The sequence below is a fragment of the Polyodon spathula genome, chromosome 4, assembly GCF_017654505.1.
Source record: "Polyodon spathula isolate WHYD16114869_AA chromosome 4, ASM1765450v1, whole genome shotgun sequence".
Lineage (NCBI taxonomy): Eukaryota > Metazoa > Chordata > Actinopteri > Acipenseriformes > Polyodontidae > Polyodon > Polyodon spathula.
This window is the reverse complement of record NC_054537.1, coordinates 32600512-32623660: the sequence shown is the minus strand read 5'-3', so window position 1 is coordinate 32623660 and position 23149 is coordinate 32600512.

Below are 23149 nucleotides of genomic sequence, written 5' to 3'. Positions count from 1 at the left end.
CCTTTGCAGTCAGCCTCAAAAACCGAGTCCAGCTAGATGGCCATATTATCACAACCTGGGAAGCTCATCCATCTAGAGCATGCAAAGGCATGTGTGGGGAAACTCACATAGCCACTACTTGGGATATCCCAGAAATGACAGACTGTTTTTATACACTCTAGTCTAGTACCCTTCACCAGCATAAAAAAATTCACAGAAAATTTTGTTTTGTTTTTTTCAAAGTGGCAAGAAGAAAAGTTGCAGAATTTTTTTTGAATATGTTGCATTGATAGATAAATTACTGCTGTTGATGGACAAGTTGGCAGTTCTCCCAAAACACAGCCAGCGTTTGTTTTATTGTGTCTCTGTTTCTCTATAAATTATTTATGCAATTATAGTACATTTCCTTCTATGTAAATATTTTAATAAAGGAAAAGGGAGTATGATTGCTGATAGCATCTTGCTGTACTTATTTATGCTTCCAGTCTCCAATAAAAAAAGTAAAAAACCCTGTCTGCATTAAAAGATTATGCAAGCTGCACTTTCATTAAAGGGCAAGTAATTTATTTTTTGTATTTATTTAATTTTTACATATTTTAGTTTGTTTGATTTTTGGTGATTGTTGCTGGACTTTCAGTGTTGACAAATTTCCTCTACCATTCTCATCATTTTTTTTAAAAACTAAAACAATGGTTGCACATAAAGCAGATTTCAGGATAATTCATATTTACAGTATAATTCATTAACTAGTTCTAGCATCAGTACTGAATAACTGTTAAATCCTGCAGTTTGACAAAACCTAAAAGTTGTAAAAGTGGTATTTTTATAATAATATTAAAGTGCTGAATATTTATTTATTTATTTTTTAATAGCATGCAATGTTCTATGCATTGCATGTTATCTTTGATGTGGGTAACCATGGACCTTCCTGAGTGGTTAAAAAACGTGGCAGGTTACAGCCAGACTCCACTGCAGAAAGACAGACACACCTAACAGCTAAACAGACACTTTTTATTTGAAGATAGGGGCCCATATCCTGCTCCCATACCACCAGCGTTGTTTTTCTTTTTTACTGTGGTACTCATGAACCTCCATGACAAAATGAGAACATTATTTTTTTTTAACCATCCTTAACCTTACATAGACCTTGGACATTGGCAGAGATACTATTAATTGCAGAGCACATTAAAATGTACCATGCTTCAATAATTGATAGAAAACTATAAAAAGAAAATGTGTTTGCATTAATGAATCATTTCTCCATCTGGCGCGGATCAAGCACTTCATAAAGTTATCAAAATTATATTGCCATCAGTGTTAGAAAAGCATTCAGTTTTACATTTATTAATCATGGTTTATTGCATTCCTAATGCAATGCAGCTATCTTGTGTTACAGGACTGAAGAACTATATGAAGAACTAAAATATGCAATTTCTGTATTCAAACACTCTGCAAGCACACTATTTTTAGCCTGTTAATGTAGCTAAGAGTCTAACTGTTCAGCAGGAATTTTTATTTCTATGCAATCTTTTTGAGACTTGAAACTACATGTACTTATATTGCATTGCAAATATATTGCATATGTAATGAAATATATTTCCAATATATTAATAGAATATATTTTCAAAGACTATATACAATATGCTGCGATGGACTAGCATCCCATCAAGGGTGTAGTCCTACCTTGTGCCCTATGTATGCCAGGTTAGGCTCTGGCTCACCGCGACCCTGTTAAGGATTAAGCGGTTATTGATAATGGATGGATGGCTAGATATAAAATATGAATATTGAATGCAGCATATTTATAGCACAATTACAGCAGTATCTCAAAGTACACTACATAGAAAATCAAGCCACAATACATTTGTAAAACTGATTACACATCTACCATGATCATACCGTTTAAATAACGTATTCAAACAACATTTTAACATTATAAGTTTCTGTTCAAAGAGTCAACTTCCCAACGTTTTGGAATGTGTAACATACCTTTGTCAAGGGAAAGTTAGAGGTATCTTATAGGCTTTTTACTGCCATGGTAACCACATATGTATGTTTAAATCTAATGTCTTTGTGATGTCATTCACTATGTGGCTAATTAGGTAACGATCTACTATTCCTTTCTATTTAAACCTTCAGGTACGGTAGCTAGTCTATTTAACCAGTTATTTTCTTTTATTTTTCTATATTGTACATCATTTAATTCATTTTTTTCTAAAACCACAAACTTTGTCACCCATAGTGTATCTGTTCATTGTAAAGTGTTGAACTATTGGTTCATTTTCTTTTTTTATTTCTTATATTTGATAAGTGGTTCTGTATTCTTTTATATAATGATGTACCAGTCTCTCCTGCATATTTTATTTTATTACATTTTATGCAAAATATGCCATGACAGATTTTTTAAGACTGCATTTTCAATTTTTTTTAATTTTATATTTCACTTGTATCTTTAACAATATATGTGGACTAAAATGTGAGCTAAATTTGCATCCCTTCTAAAAGATACGATCAGTGCTTTCAGAAATATTTTAAATGTTTCTTGTTATGTATACTTTATGAAGTATACATAAATGCTTCCAAACTATTTTTGAAATGTTGTGTAATAATTTAGAATATGTAATTATTAATGGTACTCTCTTAATCTTCTCTTCCTTTTATAATCAAGCAGTTAATTGTAGTCATTTTCATCAGAACAGATTCTTTTTATCCTTATACCCAGTCCTTTAGGATAGGATGTGCAGGTGACATATATAGGTACTGATGCATATCAGTAGGTTTTCAAGTAAAGATCCATTTTAATAGATCCTTGATCAAGTTTAAACTAAGGTGTCTAAGAATTCAATTTCAGATAACACCAAAATGTTAGTGTGGATATCATTTGCTAATTTATGAAACTGTACAAGAGATTCTTCTCCATGTGTCCATATTCTTTATGTCATCCGCATATCTTAGTTATTCTAATGGTTTGTTGAGTTTACTCAATAACATTTCCTCCCATTTTCTACATATACGTGTTTGCAAACACTCATTTTAGGCCTATTACTGTTCCATCATTCTGTTTGTAACTTCTATTTCCAAACGTAAAATATCTATTTTCTATCATGATCATATTTAATATTTCTTCCATAAGTATTGTGTTCCAGTGCCTCTTTAGTTTCATGCCTGGGAACACTGGGGTACAGGGATTTTACATTCATGCAAAATAAAATTGTATTCTGTGGAAGTTTAACCTTTACATTATTAATCCTTTTCAGAAAATGTGTTTTATCGTTAACATAGCTAGGTAAGTGTGGCAAAGTGATTTGGAGTGTGCAGGTCTAGAGGTGATGTGATATGTAACAGAAAACAAACAACCAAGTTCATGGTCCAAGAAGATCTTTATTTGTAATCAGTGGTCATTGCAACCATAAATAATAATCCCAGGCAATACACATGCATTTTTTTAAACAATGGGTTACAGTCCCGAAATAATAAACCCAGTATAAACACACACAAAGACACAAACATGATCTCAAGTCCAGAGTGAATGCCAACGTGCAAGTGGTGAAATACAATTTATTCATGTACAGTTATGAAGTGTTATCCGGGTTGGTGCTGGCCTTAAGCGACAGCTCCCGGTATGTGTTAACCATCTAATAACAACAAAAGAGTATCAGTCAAAAGTTTTAGAACACCCCCATTTCCAGTTTGTACTGAAATTTAAGCAGTTCAAGTCCAGTGAATAACCTGGAATGGTACAAAGGTAAGCGGTAAACTGCCAGAGGTTAAAAAAAAAAGTTTAGGTTACCAAAAACTGAAAAATAATGTACTTTTAGGAATTATACAAAAAGGCATTTTTCAGGGAACAAGTAATGGGTTAACAACTTACAATTGCTCTGCAGCAATGGAAGTAAATTAAGCCTTGAACGTTGATGCTAACTATTCCTACAGGTGTCCCAACTTTTGTTGATTACTTACAAACCCTCTGTCTGTATAAAAGCAGTGTTGGAACAGACTGTGTTACTACACCCTCTTAAGCATTATTTGGACAGTACTGTACTGCAGGAAGTAGTATATTGCTATCATAGTGGTGAGAAAAAGGCAATTAACAAAGGAAGACAGACAGACCATTATAACCCTTAAAAGTGTAGGTCTTTCCTTTAGAGAAATTGCAAAGAAAGCCAAGCTGTCAGTGAGTACAGTTTCCTACACCATCAAAAGGCACTTGGAAACTGGAGGAAACTCTAACAGGAAGATGTGTGGCAGACCCAAAGCCACAACAGAATCAGAAGACAAGTTTCTGAGAGTCAACAGCTTGCGTGATAGGCGGCTCACAGGACAACAGCTTCAAGCACAGCTTAATACTGGTCAAAGTAAGCAAGTCTCAGTTTTAACTGTGAAGAGAAGACTTCAAGCTGTAGGTTTGACAGGTCGAGTGGCAGTAAGAGCCATTGCTAAGATGGCAAAATAAGAAAAAGAGGCTTGCCTGAGCCATGAAGCACCGCCAGTGGACTACTGAAGACTGGAAGAAGGTCTTTTGGACCGATGAATCAAAATTTGAAATCTTTGGTTCATCACGCAGGGTTTTTGGACGCCGTCGAGTAGGCGGAAGGATGGTTCCTCGGTGTGTGACACCAACTGTCAAACATGGAGGAGGAAGCGTGATGGTCTTGGGCTCTTTTGCTGGATCCAGAGTCAGCGACTTGCACAGTGTGAGTGGCACCCTGAACCAAAACGGCTACCACAGCATTTTGCAGCGCCATGCAATACCCTCTGGTATACGTCTAGTTGGTCAGGGGTTCATCCTACAGCAAGATAATGACCCAAAAAATACCTCCAGGCTATGTCAGAACTACCTTAGAAGAAAAGAACAAGATGGTAGGCTTCAAATCATGGAATGGCCAGCACAATCTCCAGACTTAAACCCCCTCAGCTGGTTTGGGATGAACTGGACAGAAGGGTGAAAGCAAAGCAACCTATAAGTGCAACAATTTGTGGGAACTTCTGCAACAGTGTTGGGAAGACCTTTCTGAACAATATTTGATTTCCATTGTAGAAAGAATGCCATGAGTGTGTTCGGCTGTTATATCTGCAAAAGGTGGCTACTTTGATGAGTCAAAAATTTAGATTAAATTTTGTTAAACAAAACAATTCCATGAATTCTTTTTTATCTCCAATTGTTTATTTGTTCTATGCTTTAATTTCAGAGTACATTGAGACATTAAACTGCGTAAATTTCAATAAAAACTGGAAAAATGGAAGTGTTCTAAAACTTTTGACCAGTAGTGTAGTTAGACACGACAAAACAAGCAAGCACTAAACTCTCGCGATAAGTTTTTTGTTCTCCTTTTAGTGGTTCGCTCGCAACCATAACAAAGGAACAGATTGCTTAGCCACCCCCCCTTGGTTAGCGAATGCAACCGTTTCTCATTCAATCCGCGGTTGCCACATTGCTTCCCTTCTGGGGCGATGACTTGGTGTACTGTGGTTCCGCCCCCTTGCTAGATGGCCGACTTCCACCACTCCCTGAAATTAACTTGCAGACCATCCAGACTGGGGCACTCTGTTCCCTTTACACATTGCCCTCACAGATCGGGAGGGAGATTTATAACCTTTTTATTCTTTTTTCTAAGATTCATTCTTTCTCTGTCACCATAAACTTTCAACATGTGGCTGCAGCTGCCTTTCAACTATTTCCGCAATAACAAATATTGGGTTATCAACTGTGATAACAATCATTCACATTGGGTGTTTTTCTTTGTGCATTTTTGGGTTACCTCTAACCAAACCTGTTCTTGGATTTTGTAGAAGCATATCAATCTTTGAATCTTTTGATACAAACCCATTTTTATATAATCTATCTGCCAAATTTGTCACTTCTGTTTTGTTATTTTTATTAATTTATACGACTTTATATGTATTTATATTTTGCAATTCAGTCCCTACTGCTTTTATATAATCATCTTTGTTCATTATTACCACCCTAGAACCTTTATCTGTTAGTTCTATAATGATGCTAACATCCTTTATTAATTCCTTTAGCGCTTCTTAATTCGTAGTTCAATTTAGTTTACCTTTACTTCTTATTAATTCATTTTTAACTACTTCAATATACATGTCTAACCATTTGTTTTTATCCTCTGGATGGTGCCTTCTTTTAATTTTTATTCCATGTTCACACATATTCTAATTCTGTGTGTGTTTCATTATAAAAGTATTCCACTAGCCTCATTTGTCTTTCCCATTCTTTTAATTCTGTTATTCATATCCTTATTTATGTATCTTCTGGCCAGAACAAACTTGAGCCCCTTGCATAGTAATTCTTTCTGTAAAGCTGTTAATGTTTTATCAGATACATTAAACACTGTGTCCACTTCATGACCCTTAGTGATCTTTTCTTTGTTTGTTTTAACTTTGATATTCTTACTTGTGTGTACATGTTTTTTAGTTACTTCTTCATTGCTAATATGACTTGATGCTTTTCCTAAATCCCTGTTCCACATTCTTTTCTTTTTGTGTGCACGTATTTACTTTGTAATTTGATTCTGATTCCTTACTGTTGATATACTGATATGTAATCATTGCTCTTATATTTAAGTATAATTCAAAATTATTATTTTTATATAACAGATTGATTGGTTCTCCACTGCATGGAACTGAAGTTCCTTCATATTTAAAGCATTCCTGGTCTACAACATTTAAGTAAACATGTATTGGTCTATTTATAATATCTACAGCAGCAACAACTTCTGCCTCTGTAGCCCAGGTCTCTATGCTACCACTGCTTCATTTCATTTTCTCGAAGTGTTCTTTATAATCCTGTGACAAAGTGGCTGAGTGGATGTAGGTGCAGGGGTGATGCAGTGCAGTAATGAAACAGAGAGAGGCGTTTAATCCGGTTTGGAAAATAATATTTCTATTGTTTTGTTTTTTTTGTATCCAGGTCTGGTGACCGATAGCAACAATAATAAACAATAATGGGTTTGTAGACCCAAACAATAACCCAACAATTAAACACACAGTCAACAGTCCTGGCTGAGTGCAATAGTGCTTGTGATGGGTGATACAGATTAAAGCTGTGACAGTAGTGGTGCTACTCCGGCTTTAGTGCTGGCCCTTGGCGACAGCTCCGGAATCATGTTAGCCGTCTAATGTGGTGTAACAAACAAGACGATTACACACAGACAACAAACAAAAAACACTCATGATACTGCTTTCTCGTACAAGGGGGTCTCTCACAATCCTTCTCAGTTCATATGCACAAACCAAATCGAAAGAGGAGATTACGATTCCCCGTCCCCTTTTATTCTGTCACACATGACCCCTTGGTAAACGAATGCAACCACCTCTCCAATCTGTTGCTGCCACATCATTTCCCTTCCTGGTCAATGTGCTCTTGCAACAGAGTCTCGCCTCCTACCAGGCTGGCCGACTTCCCTTGAACCCTGGGAAAGAACTGTCAGACCAGCCCATCCACTCAGTTCTCGCTACTTAGCGCCCTCACAGGTCGGGAGGGAGATTTACAACCAAGAATCACTGTATTTCTGTCACAAATCCTCATTAAGTTAATATTTCTGTCTATTTTTATTTCTGCTCATGTGTTCAGTAATATTCCCCCTTACTAATCTACAATCGCCTTGTGTTTCATACAAAACGCTACTCAAAACACCTAAAAAAGCAATTACCACCTTTCTCTACTCTAATATTTTATTTCCATATTCATTGTTGTGGGACTGTCAATCAATCAGAGTTTTCTTTGCAAATATTTTAGCCTTTTCTCAACATCTCTGAAATGAACAGCTGCTCTTGACAATTTGTGTAAAAGTCAGATTCAAAGTTCTGGGGCAACATGGTGGAACTTTAAAAAGAACAGTAAATACTGTGTATGAAAATCAAAAGGCTCTACACCAGTGCTTTGAGGAAATTTAGAACGAGGATGGTTAGGATAATGGACTAGTTCAGCAATCTTATGGACTGGCAAAGCTTCTGGGAGAAAAATATTTTCTTTTCTTTTTGAAGTTTTCATTCTGCCATGCTTCACATGGACATTCTTTAAGGCATCCTACAAAAGTGAAATTTGACTGCTCTAGCAATTAAACACTCTGGACAATTTTGCTAAATCTGTGACAGAACTGAAAAAAAAAAAAAAAATTGCAGAAGGAGCCGAAAAGTCAGGCGAAATGGAACCACCAATGAAAATAATTTGATTGAGTAATGTTCATGTCATGAAGGAAACATGCAACATTTTGATTCTGCAGGCAAAAGAACACTTCAACAAAATAAATCACCTTATGTTATTTGATCATATTGATCCAGAATGCTTCCTTCAATTTAATGTGGATTTTTCCGATAAACAATTGGATGTGACAATGAAGTGGTACCCAAAAGCAGCTCTGAACTCGGACATTTGAAAAGAGTTTCGACACCAATTGACAGAGATTGGCGTTATTTCCCCCGTAGCAGCAGAATCAGAGAGATGTTTCCGTACGCTGAAACATATACACCTTTTAACTGAGTACAATATTAGTCGATTCTGAAAAGATATGTTGGTTTTAATAGCCTAGCACCTCTAGATTCGTAGGCTGTCAGCTGGCACTGTTCCTACCCCTAAAAATAACATTGTAGTGACAACAAAATATATAAATGGGGGGGGGGGGGGGCGACGACTGCACTGTACATTAAATTGATGTTTGTTCACCACTGTCAGTCCATTATTTTATTTTTTTATTTTCTATCTTTAGTGTATTGCATATCTTGAGTGAATTTATAAGGGTGCAGTGGGACTTTTTTTCATGGATCCGCCACGTACATATTTCTACACTTGCATTAAATGAACGTCAGGGGCATCTCCGTATCCCAAAAGGTTGTGAAAAACAATCTCATCACATCTCCTGGTTTTTTATAATCCTACAATGATACTGATATGAAAATGTTTTCTTATTTTTAATCACAACTGATAGTATTATCTCCCATAATTTATTCTATATCAGTTAACTCAGTCAACTTGGGAATCATTTATAGAAAGAAAACGGTCCCCTCATTTTTGTTTTTTTCAACTATAATGTATAATAAAAAAATCCTGCAAGTTCTTGTCATGCTCTAAAGTCCGAAATATTACATATATTTTGGGGTAATACCATACCAGCAGTTGGTTCTGTAGGTTGCTCTTTTTAAATAGAGACCCCCTGGAATGCAGTTTAAGTTAGCCATTATGAAGGCTATGAATACTTGTTGGTGGCACTCACCCATTAACATGCAGCATGCAGTTTAGGAAGCTAGAGATGGGAATGCTGCCAATCATTTATGCTGTTGAATAGCACAGAGGAATTTAACTGCCTGTAACAAGAATAATTCCTCAATAGTAATGCCTTTACACTTTCTGAAAATCAAATGGTCTGTTATTTAAATTGCAAAAATGCACCATGAAATGATGTTTTGGAATTCTGACTTGGAAAATAATAAATACCATGTTTAGTATTTGAAAAGGATCACCTAAAAACAGCCACCTCCAGAGAGCTGACAGGGGGCTTTTCTAGCATTTACCAGTCTTACTGCCCCTTCATCTGTTTGATTGCTGTATCCTCTGTGGACTCTACACTGATTCACTTTCTAATTCGAATCCTACAGTACATTCAGCTAGTGAAAATGCAAGAGCTGCCAGAAAAGCTAACGTATCTTAATAAGGTTGAGGGATTTTGTTTTCATTGAAATATATATTATTGTTAGAGAAACACAGTGACTTTTCAGAGCCATCTTAAAGGGGCTTTCATGTAAGGTCATTCATTCCATTTTGGGTTTGAATTCTGAAGGCACCAGGTGTATATACTGAAAGCTTTTCATTAGACAAGCCATTCATGAACCAACCTGAATGTTGAGACTCCTAGTCAAAATGTATTAATGAGTGCAAAAAGTAAAGTTGTTTTTAATTGTCTGTGGTGCATTGATCCCACTGTACTGATAAACACCCGATTTGGACAATAATCACACATCCAAGCACTCGAGTATATGCATTACCTGTTGTAATTCTTCACTTCTTCATCCACAGCCCGGTCTTTAGCATGGAAATTGGGCTATGTCGAGCAAGCAACATTTATTTTGATAACATGGTTATTATAGTTAAAAAAAAAAAAAGAAAAAAAAAAAGAAAAAGCTATCATGCTATCATTATCCAATGACAGCTTGGCATGCCTACACTTTCCAGGAGTCCTAATGATATATGGTTTGTCAGGAGCTGTACTATATACTGTATTTACATTGCGGCATTAGATGCTGACTTGAGCTGTGGATTCAGATGACATTTTTATAAAATGACAATACCTGCTGATACTATGTACTTTGTCAAGTGCACCCACTTTTCAGAGTACTGCGTGCATAATGCAACACAAGCACAAGTACATTAACAGTTACTAGTAAATAGACAACATGCTTCAGACAATTTAAGCAATTATGTCTTTCCCTACTGTACACTACTTCAAATGGAATTCACTGCAAACACAAAGGCTGGAGTTGACTTTTATCTCACCCACTACCAACAAAGTTAAATTTTAAAAATGGAACTGTATCATAAAACAATCATAAAACTGCAGCAAAACTCTGTAAGAAATGTGTCCTACATATATGGGTATGAACATCTGAGCTATTTGGCATCATCTGGGCCTCAGTGTGTCAACATAGATGTTTCTTTCAGGATGTTTTATAGGATTTTATGAGCCAGTAAAAAAAGTTGATTCCTGATGGGGTTGGGGTAACAGTAATACTGTAGCGCTAGTCTTTAAGAAATTAAGCTTTAAGAAAAACAAAACATGATGAATGCAAATCGGTGAGTAAAAAACTGTATTAAGATTCAATACCTCATTTACAAAGACAACAATTCCAGACAACCACTCAGCACAATAAAAAACAATCAAGCTTCCCCTCAGAGCTTTTGGGATAAACTGCAAATAAGTATATTTCACCTTGAGAGAGTCTTGTGTAGCAGTTAAAAAAGCGTTCAATAACTATACTTTATCAGTACCAATATATATAATATATATAAGTACTAAACTGACACAGCATATCAAAAACAATACAGCTGTCAAGCTGTGCCAATTTGCACTCTCCAGCATAATCACATTGTACCTATCTCTACTAGCCAGTATAAGTTTGCATTTCAAAAATGTCCCCAGTTGACATGTCTTAGTATTTATCGCATAACTCTATTTTTGAAGGTTACACTATAATATATCTAATTATATGTTTTCTTTTAAGAAACTGAGTGGGCCTTATTGACAGAAATACTCATTGATTTTCATCCCGGAAAGAAAATCCTTGAATCATGACACGCTTACTATTGACAAAAGTATGTTCTATACTTATTTAATGTCAGGCAGTTGAGTACAATAAAAAAATTGACTCATAAAATATGTCATTATACAATAATAGTGCTGAAATATACCTTAAAAATAGCAAAACAAATATTTTCCTTAGTGCTGCTCTTCTATCAATACGCAGAAGCCATTACGCTATGCAAAACCCTTGATTAGAGAAGCTTTAATTTACCAGCCATAATCCAAAAACCTTGTTTCTAACAGATTTTTTAATTCACTTTTTTTTTTTTAATGACAGTGCTTAGTGCAAGAACAAGATTGCTCCATTTTCAAAGGTGTTCATAACCATTTGCACTATTGCTGACTCTTAACAAATGTTGTAGGTCATTGATTTTAGAAGGATTTGTAAGTTGTTCATTTTGTTTTTGATTCAGTTTTAATTAAAAAAAGATAAACCTTTTTTTAAATATAAAGCCTTTTGATTTTACTCAACCAGGCTTTCTAGCCAACATAGTCAAAATGATATGCTGTTAAATACACCTTAAAAATACAATAGTAGGAAACGTGTGTGCATTGTAATCAAGGTGGAAACTAGAGTGGGTGATGTAACAGCCCAGTCACTAGTCTACAGCTTGCAGGAAGGCAGGAGTGTCTTTGACCTTTCTAGGGCATTCCTCTATGACTTTCACTATATAATGTTACTATGCTGGACCAGCTGCAATTGCCAATACAGTACTAAACTGACAGAGCACTCACTTCCTAACAAAAACAAATGACCAATTAGCCTCTGAATGAGTCATATTACTAATTCTCTTCCGTGCCAGGTTTACAGTGACAACTGCAATGATATTATTATTATTATTATTATTATTATTATTATTATTATTATTATTATTATTATTAATAAGGGTGGTACCTCTTTTGCCTGTAAGAGGTAGGCCTAATTCAGATTAGAATACATTTCATTGCCTTTGTAAAAACATCTTGGAATGTAAAATCACAAGGTGAATGAGAGGAGAACCTCATTTTGATAAACTCTCAGAGCACTATCTTCCATCCATCATGAGTTTTAATCTCTTCCTCTTAATTTATTCATTTTAAATGTATGTTACTACCTGTATGCTGTTTGAATTACAATAGGCAATACTTTAAACTACCAGATGACTTACTTCCTCAACAGATGGTCAAATAACATTTATATGCTTTACTGTAACAAATGCTCTCCCATGCCAAATGATGGGCACTCCTTTACAGCAGCAACTACAGTAAAGAAATTTGTAAGAAAGTTAAATCAAACTCCCACACAGGAGAACACTGGCGAACTTGCACTACGCCCCTGTTTATGTGTTAATTTGACTAAAGACTGCCCTTACCTGAAAAGCTGCAGTAAAAAACACTGAACTGGTAGACAATGATTTATTATCCCTAAAAACCTTAGTTAGTTAGTTAGTTAGTATGTATGGCAAAAAATATATAAGAAGAAACAGCAAAAAAGTTCTGTGAAATTCAAGAGTCACAGGTAAACTGCTAATATCGCAAGGCTGTGGAAATGAATACATTTAAATTAATCTAAACAGTAAATTAATCACAACTCGGATTACACCTAACTGATACAGGTCATTGTGATTTGATTTTTGACAGTACCCACAATCAAAACGGCACAGTTGTGTAGAGTTGACCTCAATGTGGCAGCTATAGGTCAAGGTACCGTTAGATTAAGGTTTCCATAACATTGAAAATATAGGTGAGACAATGGCTGAAAGTGTTCAAAAGCACAGAAAAGAGAAGGGAAAATAAAAAAAATAAGATTCTGCACTAAACAATGTGATAAGTGTTAAAAAACATAACCCTGCGATTAATACGCCACTGTACTCTGCATCTTAAAAATAATTACATCCGCTTAAATATTTTAATACATTAAAATGCTTCCAGACCAAGATAAACCTGTCCCTTGTGCTATAGTTTAAAATGTTTCACACTGCTCACCTAGGCAATTTTGCATTCATGTTATCTGGGGAGTGGGTGAACGATGTTTTCTGTACCACATGAAATAGATGATATGATAAAAGATATTATGATTTGAAATTTCAATTAAAGAAATACTTCTCAGATTAAATCTGCCAAATCCGCTGGTGGAAGACGAGCCTCAGAGCCAATCACTTTAACAGAGGAATGGTGTTTTAAACAATTCCCATACAGGCTGGGAGCGGACCAGAATCTGAAAGTGAGAACTTACCTGGGATATCAGGATCCTCTGTTGGTGCAGCTGGAGTTACAGACATCTTAAAGGGAATTTGTCGAGGCAAATGTATTTATTTTTTAATACATATTTAATGATGAAAATATAATACATTTTTGTATATTTAGCAACACTACCTATTTGTATTTTTTAGTTCTTGCATGGCTCGGAACAACTAAAACTAAAATTAATTTAAACAAAGCTTCAGCTCTAAGCTCTCTCTTGGTAGAAGTAAACAGTATTTAAACTGTATTTTAGCTTTAAGTTAAGTGAAGTCAAACACATGATACAAATTTGTCTGCAACATTGTGAAGCATAATGTTAGGCATGGCACAATACCTAGATTGCAAGTGGTTAAAGTAGTTAAGGACCCAAGCTTTAAAAAAAGCAGGTCCCCGGAAATTATATAGCGCAGATGACAGTCTTGTCCTCTCATGTTTGCAGCTGCCAGCTCTGGATTAAATGTTTTAAATAAATACTATGGCTGCCACTTTTATTTTAGCTTGGGTGAAAAGTTCATTTTTTTTTTTTTTTTACAGTGTTTAAGACATGGTTCCCAATGCTCCATTTTTTATTCATATGTTTATTCCCTTAAAAAATGGATGGCTGTTTAAACAATGATGATCCACAAGGGGTAAATAGTATAGATATTTGTTGAAGAACAAATTGTTGATAAATATACAATTGAAACAAAATAATCGAAAGATCTGTTAACAAAAAAAGAAATATCCTCTTGTATAATTTGGTTGTTGTGATTTTATTTTTGTTCAGTATCCACAATCAAACAAGATAAATGCGCGGACCGTTTGGAGCAGTCATTTTTGCTTCTCCAGATTGGTTTCCTCATACTGGTCGAATTAAATAGCTCATTTGCCTGGTTCTAGGTCAGCCCTGATTTCCTCCAACAAATCCAAAATAGCGCTGCTTCTTAGCCAGTATTGAGCTATAATTTCATCCTCAGGGAAAGCAAAAAGGGTAATGCAGACCCTAAATATTCTATTCTTCTCAGTACTCTCCCTCTGTTCCTGGGTTGTTCAGAAAGGTTAGGAGCCTGCAGTCTCCGTCGTAAGAAATACATTATGACTGCTGCCATAATGCTCTTTCCTATCCGTTACTTTCTGACTTTCTTTCAGCCCAAATAAGACCAATTTGAAATCTGACTTATTTGTGGACCCTTTTAGGGCTGGTGCAGCTGCCACTTCATAAATCTCATTTTAATATCACAGACTTAATTTACAAATGAGTCTCACCTGCAATTTGCCCATGCATATAATTAAGGCTTGACACGCCTTAAAATCCATGGCTAATGAGCATAGGACCACATTTTGGCGGTGCTACCACAACCTTAACTTGCCAAAAGTGTTAAGATACATAAGGGGCAATTTTAAAGCGCATCGCCAATGCAGCAGTCCTGAAAATGATGCAAGTATTCATTATCGAAAATGTACACATACTGTAAACCCCTGTATTTTTCACTGTCAGAAATTTTATTGGTACCACAAATGTGGTTGATATATGCACACTTTATATTCGTGGGGTGCACAAACATAATTCAGTTGCATTCACTTCAGTTTATTCATAAGCAACATTGAATTTATAAAAACGTTTTTCATGATAAGCATCCTATAATATAAAAAAACTGTTTAAAGTCAGGCCAAAAGAAAAATAACTACTGTACTTAGTATAACTTCAATAACAATTTACCATATTTAATAACTAATACAAATTCAAAAATGAACAACTGCAACTACACTAATTCTGGCATCTCTGAAAGCACGTACCATAACATTCATTTCCACAGAGAGATCAGCAGCTGCTTGTCCTGAATTGATGTGGCATGCCATTTATATTGTAGTGTTTTTGGATAGTGCCCTTATGGAATCAGACAGATACAGTAATTGTAGCAAATGGGGGTAACAGCCCGTGTTTATTTAGAATAGTGATAGCGGGGGAAAAAGAGCACAGGGTAGGCAGAAGAGGGGGGAATGGGTTCAACACCTGAACACATACACTGCTCTCCTGATGCAGCTCCTCTGGCTCCTCAGACTTCTGTCCGGCTTCCCTTCTCCTTCTCACATTCACTCCTATGGCTCGATTGGTTGTCCATACTCTAACCTCAAGCCCTTTTCCTTTCTTCCAAAAGGTTCTGAAGGGGGCTAATGGCACAACGGTGGTCGGGGCCCGTCTCTCGGCTGGCTGTATTAATGGTTGATAGTGGTGTTTTTCTCTCTTTCTCTGTATTCTTACTCATCAGTTAGCTTGTCATCTCCCTCTCCCCTCCTTGCGTCATTCTTGCCAGGGGAGGCTTGCGGGCTGGCATGGTAGCTAGTAGGCTGATATGCTGGCTGGCACGCAGCTGGGCTGGTTAGTGGGTAAGCTTGCTGGCTTACATGGCGGCTGGCAGGCTTACAAGCAATCTCTCCTCCTTTCCCCAGGCTCCCCTCCTGTCGTAATCGAAGCGCGCAGGCCCTATTCTTAGTCCGCAATACGTCCTCTTCCAGGTCTAGGATGACGCCCATGGCAGACAAAATGTCAGCCCCCAGTATGCACTGTTCTCCTATGTCCACTAGCTACACAGTGTGCTGCATCCCCACGGGCCCTAGGTGCATGGAGAGAGTCTTTCGTCATTTCATGGGGGCATAGGTGGGTTCCCAGGTTTCCTCACTGGCTGTTCCCCCATGGTGGCAGCACCCCTTGCCGCAGGAGAGTAACAGTGACTCTTGTGTCTATCAGAGCCAAACACTCCACCCCGCTGACGGTGCAGGGCACGTACATGGCGTGGCAGGCGCCTATCCACCCCACAGCTACAATGTAAGGTTCATGAGAAAGTGAAGGGAGGGGGTGGTGGGCCGGTGTTCCCCTCTTTAAGCTAACCCGGTCTCCTTTGGGCCAGTGCCTTCAGCGGGGCACCGCGCCTGTAGGTGTCCACGTCGGCTACAGTGGCAGCACAACCGGCGGTCGGGGGAGGTGTTGTACGGCTGCGCTTGATAACGCCTAATGGGGCTAGGGGCTGCTCCCAGATCGGTGCTTGCTGTTGCTACGCGGTCCCGGGTGGCAACACGGGTGGTCTAGGATCTGTTCCAGCCAGTGGCCCTCAGTGATGGCCTCCTTAAGTGACTTTGGCTCCTTGAGTAGTAGGTATTCCCTCAGAGCAGCAGAGGTCACGGCCCCTATGAAAGCCTCCCTCGCAGCTTGGTCTCGGCAGGAAAGTGGCAGTCGGGGTACGCTTGTTCGCAAAAGGCTTTGATGTCGTTCTCCAGTTCCCCCAAGGACTCTCCGGGCTGCCTGTCTATCTCCCTCAACTGGGTTGAATGCGCAGCTTGGTAGGGGACCATCCCATACTGCTGATCCAGTACAGCAGCCAGTGCTACAGCATTGGTCATCATGTGGGGGTAGGGCAAGCACACAGTTTCGTGCCTCGGCGCCCAGGGCTGCGACAAGCTGGGCTTCCTTCTCCTGACTCGTCCACGTATTACCCTCTCAAACAGGCAGTAGAATGTCTCCCAACTGCCCGCCCCCTCTTGCTTCTCAGATCCAGTTGGAGAAGACCTCTTGGCAACCTTTCCTCTCTACTCAATCAGTGCCCTTGCCACCTGCCCATCACAGGGGTCTTGACTACCCTTCTATTACTACGAAACTGTTTTGGCAGCCAAAAATGTCACAAATTATCATGCCTTGTGAAAATAAGGGCACGCTAAGAACAGGAGTTTTACAGTACCTCAATAGAACTGTTACGCGGTGTTCCTAAAGATCAACATGTGTGTAGTTCTACGTCTGATGCTCTGAGGTCGCTCACTATTATCAGAATGTTTTGCAAAGGAAAAATGATTGACAATGTACTTATAAGATATGATCCTTAAACGATGCAGCTTTTGCGATGCTCCGACAATATTGTGTAATCTATGAAATCGTCCTGTATAATTAAAGAGTTTTATTACAACAGTGAAAGCCATTGTGTGCTTGTATATGAACCTTGTTAATTTCAAATTTCACCAAGCTTACAATTAAAAAAATCTTTAACCACATGGTATGTGCAAAAGGGTCAGTGTATTGTAGCGTTCTGAGCTATGAAGGTGAAACACTCAGGGGAGACAAAACGGAATTCTAACTATGCTTTTATTCCTCCTCAATAGAAACAAACATAACGAATCCCTTTTTTGGCCGGGGTTCACCCCAAAATAATAAACAGGTTTACAGGCATACACTCACTCAATCTATCACAGTCAATTCACTCCACTCAGCTGTCACACACATTCTCCCTCTCGTAGCAATCACCCCCCCCCCCCCCCCCCCCACTTATAACCTCCGGGGGACCCACCCACTACACGCCCACATACACACACTCTATGGTGTGCCCCGTACCCTCACAATACACAGAACATTAAAAAGGGATGTAACAAACAAGACAAACACAATGTCCCGTATGCCGCCATCTCCAGGGCCGTTACAGTATGTTAGGATCCCAAGCCAAAATACAACCCCATCGGCTTGGGGTTAAATTACTTTTTTTGATAGCTGAAAACATGCCATGTTTGGCTTGGGGTTGTCTTGTGAATGATCCCATTGAGGTGCAGAATATTCACTACACAAAGCGTTTTCATCACTTCAGTAAAAGTGAGATTGAATTATTCTTCAGGGAAATAAATATAATATAAAAATACAAACTTTAAAAACCAACTTGTCAATTATAGTTACCAATTGTATTTTTGACATAAATCAATGTTTTAATCATCAGTTTTACTGAAAACATAACAGTACTCACTGATATTTGTATCTGGCTCACCGGTACCAAAGCAGGAACCAGGTACCCTATTTCAAAGGAACTGGTTCGCACATCTCTACGTTTTGGAAACGATTTACACTAACAGTGGAGCAGAACGTGAGTGGAGCTGGCTGCAGAATTAGAAGCACCGAAGCGGAGCAGACTGGGGTAATAAAAGTCATGGCGTGGTTTCAAAGAGGAAGAGAGCGAGGTGCGGCATTGATGAGCCCTCCACTCCGCTCACATGCTGATTGACATAGACTTAGCTGAAACAAAGTACTAAAATAGCGGCATTTGGAAAGGCTGACTTGTAAAGTATGATGTTATGTTGCGATCCTGTGTTACATTAACAATGCTCAAACAATTTATTTTCTTTTTTCAGAGGTCCAGTTGTGCGTGACTGCTCTCGCATTTGGCTAGGCCCCATGGCACTGATGCATCCTGATGACTGGTTATGCGTCTCAGGTCTACGTCTAAGAGCTAAGCTGAAACCATTCTAGAAAAGGTTTTTTTTTTGCACAAGCGAGGTGTCGCAGTCCTGAACTTGATGTCATGCATTTTAAAGAAAAGTAACAATATGACTACATTTTACGTTCCTACCTTGTGGGTTTTGAGCATGAAGTTTACTGGAACAAGGAGTGTTCGGCAACATAGTGACTGGGATGAAGAGATTGCTGCAAAATGAAAGTGTTTGTAAGATGGATGTGGTTTTTAAACGATTCCTGTCAGGACATTTTCCTCCTGAATCCTGGACTGGCCAACGATTGAAGAGTTAAATCCGTAATGCGAAGGTAAAGGGCAATATCGATACAACAGGTGGGGTACATAACCAAACAAACGATAATTCAAAGCACGACAGTACTGAATTTGCGAAGTAGGTTTATATACCTAGGTTGATGGGAACGATCTAAGCCAGTAATTGACTTGTAGATTGGCCAACAATGAATAAATGCGATGTACTAGAAACTGTATTAATGATACTTTAAATGTCCTGCAAGCTTTATAATATTTTAAGTAATAGTATAACCACCATAAGGAAAAATACCCAAGTTTTTTTTTTTTGTTGTTGTCATGTGGGTGCCCTTGATTATGTGCACCACTGAGTAAAAAGTCGATTCAGAAACTTCTTACCATCTATATGTATTTAAATTTGTAAAATCCCTCATCTAATAGACACTAGTAAATAGCCAGAAAGCCATTACTTTATTGAGCATTGGTCAATGTACCAATTCATCAAGTAGGCTGCCACAAGACAAGTAACCGATACATGTATATATAATGATGTTGAAAAGAAAGAGCCAGACTAGAGGATGTTGGTTACTAATTTAGCCTACCATGACACTTGAAAAGCCTACCATGCACTTGTCTTCATAAATAAACAGAACTGAAAGATAAAATACTTTGTATCCGAACTTGTACTTGAAAAACTAATTAATTTGCAATATTATGAATGTATGATTCTGCAGCTTTTGCTCAGAGAAATAATTTCAACTTTACATTTGACAATGTACCTAAAGCTACAGTTGACATTTTCCATACAGTGTCAACTTGAGGACTACTTATTGTCACTGTGACAGGACTGGAAGGAGTCCCTGTCGTAATTTGCCCTCCCAACCACCAGCACCGCTGTGTAGGGTTGACCGTGATTGGATCAGGAGGCTGAGCTCTGACCATGCAGGAAGTTCTGGGTCAGGCAGCCATCTTGGCCCAAGGTAGAACCATGCGGCCGTCGGGTCCCATCATTGCAATCAGCTGTGCTGTTCTCGTTGATTGGCTGACGTGGGGCAGTGTGCTGATTGCAGGGGTGGTTCTTGGCAGTATTTAAGCAGTATGGTTTTGCCATTCGCGCTCCCTGGGCTGAACTGAAAACACATGCTGTGCTTGTTGTATTGCTTTCATTCACTGCTGTTATTCACAGAAGCTTGAAAACCTTGGACACTGTTGGATTACCGGAGTGAGGAACCGAGGACTGGCCATTAATCTGTGAAAGGGAGCTAAGAGGCGGTGAGAGGAAACCCACCGCAGTACCACAACGAAACCCAGTGCTTCCTTTGTTGTTATTTATTTTGTAACCGTGACATTTATGTTTACTCTTTTTATTTCAAACCTGATTTTACCATTGCTGGTATTCCAGGTGGTTTTCTTGTTTATTTTTTGCAATACTGGACTGTTCTATTTTTATTGTTTTTGTAAAATAAAACCCTGCCCTGATACCATTAATGGTACAGGGCTCTAAGGACTAATCTCCATTTCCGGCTCCTGTGTGCTGTCATTTCTGGTCCTTCCCAAAAGTTCCACCCACTACCCTCCCACAGTCACTATATAGCTTCTCTAACATGGAAATATAACCAATATACACTAACATTGTTTTCAGCTAAACAAGACACGACATGTACAGTAAATAAAAATAAAATGAATAAAGTGTAAAAGCTAAATTAGGGTTTTTTTTTTTATAATGACATACACTTTTTTCACATGTTCCTGGTACTTGGTACAGTACTTAAATCGTTGTTTCACAGAGAGCTAATCTTCCAAATGGTAAGGTAGTCTAAGATTAGCACAGATCCTGATTTGTGAAACCAAGTCTGGGAGTCATGTAGGGCATGTGGGATGAATGGGTCCAAAAAATACCACAAATTTCGAGCTTCCTTTCACAAAAGGAGGCAGTGTGGTCCAGTGGTTAAAGTCCAGAGCTTATAACCAGAAGGTCACCGGTTCAAATAGCATTTCTGCAACTCACTCGCTGTTTGACCCTGAGTAAGTCACATAACCATTTTGTGCTCCATCCTGCAGATGAGAAGTTAAATCAGTATCCTATTCTAAGTCACTCAACATATACTGCACAGTTCACAGCCTCCCTCTGTATATTGTTCTGTGATAGTGGTCCACTATGAAATGTGCTATATAAAAGTAAGTATATTATTATTAAAATATAGGTATTGAGAAGTAAAATTGAGGTCTGCTCTTGCAAAATGTATTATATCAAGCAGCAAAGTTTAGCCTATTCAACGAAAAATCACGTATATTAATTCTGCCCAATATTAAGATAAAATGCAAACATATATGTTCCTTGCTGTTTAAAATTATTTTTTTGTTTTTTTCTTTTGTTAACAATAATCTAAATATACTAATTTCTTAAGTTTCACTGAACATAAGGAAATAACTTGTTTATGTACTTTTAAAACTTAAAGTAAAAGAAAAGGAAATGTCCTTAAAACTGTTTAACTGCTCTACAGATCATCTACCATGAACTCTTGCTTCCTCCAGGTCTGTTATTCTGGCACATTTTCCAGGTTCTGCAGTGCACATACACAAAACACATGGAACATTGTTTTTTGCACATACCATAGGTTACTCTTCTATCAAAGTTCAATGGGCCTGGAAGTGTTAAATCACTCATGGGAGAATTTTGCTCACATATAATTGGTGAAGAGCATGCAATGCATGCAGATGAAGAGAATGATCAGTAGGAAGCAAACTTCTAAGGCCTGCTCTGGCAGACATTGTTCTGAAACGATGGGCTCTCAGTCTGTCTAGAGTGTCAAATTTCTCTCTGCCTTATAGCCTTACTAATAGTTCGTTTGCCTCTGATATAACACTGTCAAACACTTTTTTTACCTGCAATGATATGGTATCTCACCAAAGTTTGCAAGGGCAGTGAAATTGTGCAGGAAGCCAAAACAAGTTTTGCAACTTGTGTTTTCCCTTTCCTGAAAGGATAACTGACTGTGTCACAGCCAGTAAAAATTTAAGCACTAAGCAGTAGGCCCGTTGGAACCCATAATTCCTGTAGGCCAGTGCGACAAGCAGGCTGTAGTAGTGATGTCAGAACCAGGAAAAGAAACACAGTGGTGAGTAAGTTGAATTTGAATGCGCTGCAGCGCAGTTTATTAGCAAACAGAAAATAAAAGGTTGTAAAGACAAACAAAACACAGGACATGGCACTGGTAACCAAAACAAAGAGAAAAACAAAATGGACTATACAGACAAAAACAGGGAGTTGTTGTTATTATGACGATTATTATTATTTCTACTACTACCTCCAATCCTGTTCTCCACTCACGAACACACAAACCCAGAGTGATTGAAAACATATTGCTTTTATGCCCTTGTACCGAGACTCGATTGCTAATCAATCATTCAATTAGAGTCTCTGTACAACTGCACATGAATTAATCTAGTGCAATTTCCCGTGCTCACATATTACATTTTACCTACACGTGAAGTGCTGCGCAATCCTCGTGCCTAAATACAAATATACATTTTAAATCACTCGTGTTACACAGACCCATTTATATCCTGTGTACCAATGACTATAAACCAACATTAACACACAACACAATACATACAAATACACACAGGGGCGTTGCACATTGCCACAGCCAGGTATTCTTGATGAAAAATAATTGCAGAGGATTACGTCTGTGTCTGTTACCTGCACAACTGCTCTCTCATAGCCCATTTCTGAAACAGCATGATTAATGTGAGCAATAATCCTCATGTCGGCTTCCTCATGCTTTATCCAGCTCAAATTTGGAAGAAATCTAACAGTTTCTTTTGTCAAGTGGATTGTTTTACCTGGGTCTTTGTTCATGCCACCAAGGACAAGATGGCACTCAAAGGGAAGACTGATGTGAGCAGAAGTCCAAGACTCACTGATCATCTACTGGGTCATCTACTGGGACATATTCTCATGTCGTAGAGACTACTGATTTTGAACACCGGCGAACTCTTTCTTCCCCCTTAAGGGAGGAGCTTATGTCTACATCATAGAGGACACCAACTCTATAATACAATTGCAACATGCTGGTCTCTCTTTGATTATGTTGCACAGGTATTTTTGCTGTAAGTCTCTAAAAGTAAAAGCATTCAGTTTGAGAT